Raw genomic sequence first — 3,151 nt, forward strand, 5'->3', positions numbered from 1 at the left:
TTCCCTTGTGCTTTGACAGGAGCCCTCGTACATCCTGACCCCTCTGCTGTCTTAGTCTCAAGTTGGTGTGACAAGAAATAACGGTCACAAGCTGGCAGAGGGTAGATTCAGACTAGGCATCAGGAGGCGCTGCTTCACTGTCAGGGCGGCTAGGATTTGGAACCAACTTCCAAGAGAAGTGGTGCTGGCTCCTACCCTGGGGGTCTTTAAAAGGAGGCTGGATGAACACCTGGCCAGGGTCATTTGGCCCCAGTACTCTTTCCTGCCATGGCAGGGTGTTGGATTTGATGATCTGCTCAGGCCCCTTCTGACCCTACCAACTATGAAACTATGGTTGGCACACTGACTGTACCGCTGCTGCTGAAACCACGACTCCAACTGCCTGCACCTTTGAAGAACTGCACCCACTGTGTCTTCTTTTTGGTGGCACCTGGCAGCAGCACAGGGCCCCATGGGCTTGGCTCTGGCCAACTTAATCATCATAAACAGTGATTAACCTTTATGCAGGTATCGAATCTAGGCACGATTAGCCAAAAATTGTCATTTTTAAGGCATGTTAAGGGTGCACACATGCAGACCTGCGTCTTTAATGTATCTTAAAAATTGCTAATGTGCCTTAAATCAGCATGTGTAAATGTGCCCATATACAATCAATCACATGTATAATTAATGCTATTGAATACACTAATCCAGGCAAAGCATCTATACATGGCAGGGGAGTGGGACAGCATTAATGGCTGCTCCTCTGCTACCAAATCTTTGGGCCTGTGGGGTCTTGCAGGTTAGATAGTGTGGCCCTGAATGCTAGTTTGGACTCACAGGGCCAAGTGGGTGTGAGGCCTGATCTGGACTTGTGGGGTCTGCACTGCATCTCGTCAGTGGACTAGCCCTGTGCCATTCCTCTGGCCCACGGAGTCAACAAGTTAAGCACCACTGATCTAGCCTATGTGAAAAATGATTGCTGAAGAACTGCTATGGACAGAAAACTGTCTAGTGACAATACTGGTTGCTCAGCCATGAAGTGTGTGTGGCTTGGTACTTAAGACTGTCCATGGAGAAAGCTCAGCCAGATTGCCTGTGGCTGACAAAATGGGATAGCTAGTTCTCATAGAGACTGTGAAATCAGGGTGATTTATGGTTGTTTCTCTTTTAATTTTAATTTAACATATTCTTGATTCAAAGACTAATATAAGCGAAGAAGAGTTCACATACATTACCAGTGTAACTACAACTTGATGTTAAACATTTGCTTAATTGGTTACTTCTGTGGCTTTAAAGATGTCCCTGAAGACCCGCATGTTTTTCTAGGCCTCACCTGGGATGAGAGATTAATGGAGAAGCTGAGTGGTTGGTAGTTGATGGAGGCAGATGCAGTGGGAAAATATACACAGAGATTTCATGTTTTAAAGATCTAAAATTCATCATTGTAATCCACCATTTCATTATGCACATATAATTAAGCACAAGGTATGCAGTATCTGTAACATTATAACATTATGTACATTAAGGATACAAATGAAATCTTGACCATAGTCCAAAAAAAAGGTACCCATAGAGAAGAAGAGGGCAAGGAAAGGGGAATCTATAAAAAAGGAAAAGAATATAACCCCCGCCCCCTCCAAGCACTAAGGAGATGATTTGGCAGCTCTTGATTTAATAGTTTTGGACAACTGACTATTGGAAATAAGAAATTAGAAATCAGTGATATGTGCTTTACTCGTCATGTCATCAATGTACTAAGGCTGAAAATAGGTTCTAATATAATGTAACAAACTGCTCCCACTACGAGCTGATTACATGATGTGCATGCAGAACACTGATTCTTTTATTAACAAAAAAGGCTACATATGAAAACAATAAAAAAATACCCCATCTGCTACTGAACCCTGGCATCCTTTGTTTGATTTTTATCTCTGTATGGCTTTCTGCTTTGTATTTGAAATCTCAGAGTAGGGTCACGTACTTGTGCTCTGTCCATAGCGGTAGATTATGGTGCACTGCAATCTTCCTTAGTTTCATCATTCTAGTCCCAAATGAGCTTAGTTCATTCAAAAGTGAAAATTGTTGTGGGTTATTTTCTTTAAAAGAAATAGAAAAGGGATACAGAAATGTTGTATCACAGCTTGTGCCTAGTATCTGCAGTCTTCTCCATAGAAATAATATAGGAAAGTTTAGTCACAGATTCCTTAATATGCAGTGTGTATGATTGACCAAACGGACTTGTAAATGAAATAGCTCACAATAGCGTTTAATTGTTGATGTTTTGATTTGATCTATTAAAAAGAGAAATATCAAAGGAGTACCTTGCAAATGTGTGGAGGAAGTGGGTCACAGCTGAATACATTTTCACCACTGTATCTGTACAAAGTCTAACATCATGGAGCATTGATTTTTCTCTACGGCCCTTGGGTATTAGCACTATGCTCAGAGCAAGCTAGAGGAGGAATAAGGGGTCCTATTCCAGGTATATGTATATGCATATGCAGTTTGATTGCCTTCTATGTCACCTTCTGTGATGCCTCTGACTGCGTTCTATGACACAATGATTGGCTCTGGATGTGGGGAGATTAGTGGATATAATGTACCTTGACTTTAGCAAGGCTTTTGATATGGTCTCCCTCAACACGCAAGCTAAGGAAGTATGGGTTGGACGAATGGACTGTAAGGTGGATAGAAAACTGCCTGCATTGTCAGGCTCAAAGAATAATAATCAATGACTCAATGTCTAGTTGGCAGCCAGTATACAGTGAAGCGCTCCTGAGGTTGGTCTGGGGCTGTTTTGTTTCAATGGCTTCATTGACAATCTGGAATATGGGATGGAGTGCACCCTCAACAAGTTTGTGTATGACACCAAGCTAGGAGGAGTAGTAGATATCATAGAATCACAGAAGTAGGGTTGGAAGGGACCTTATAGATCTTCAAGTCTGACCCCCTGTCTGGGCAGGAGAAAAAAAACTGAGCTCAAATGATCCCAGCTGGTAGGCATCCAGCCTCCTCTTAAAGACCCCCAGGGTAGGAGCCAGCACCACTTCCCTTGGAAGTTGGTTCCAGATCCTAGCCACCCTGACTGTGAAGTAGTTCTTATGGATGTCTAATTTAAACCTACTCTCCAACAACTTGTGGCTGTTATTCCTTGTTATGCCAGGGGGTG

This window comes from Crocodylus porosus, unplaced genomic scaffold, assembly GCF_001723895.1.
Source record: "Crocodylus porosus isolate Cpor-Errol unplaced genomic scaffold, CroPor_comp1, whole genome shotgun sequence".
Lineage (NCBI taxonomy): Eukaryota > Metazoa > Chordata > Crocodylia > Crocodylidae > Crocodylus > Crocodylus porosus.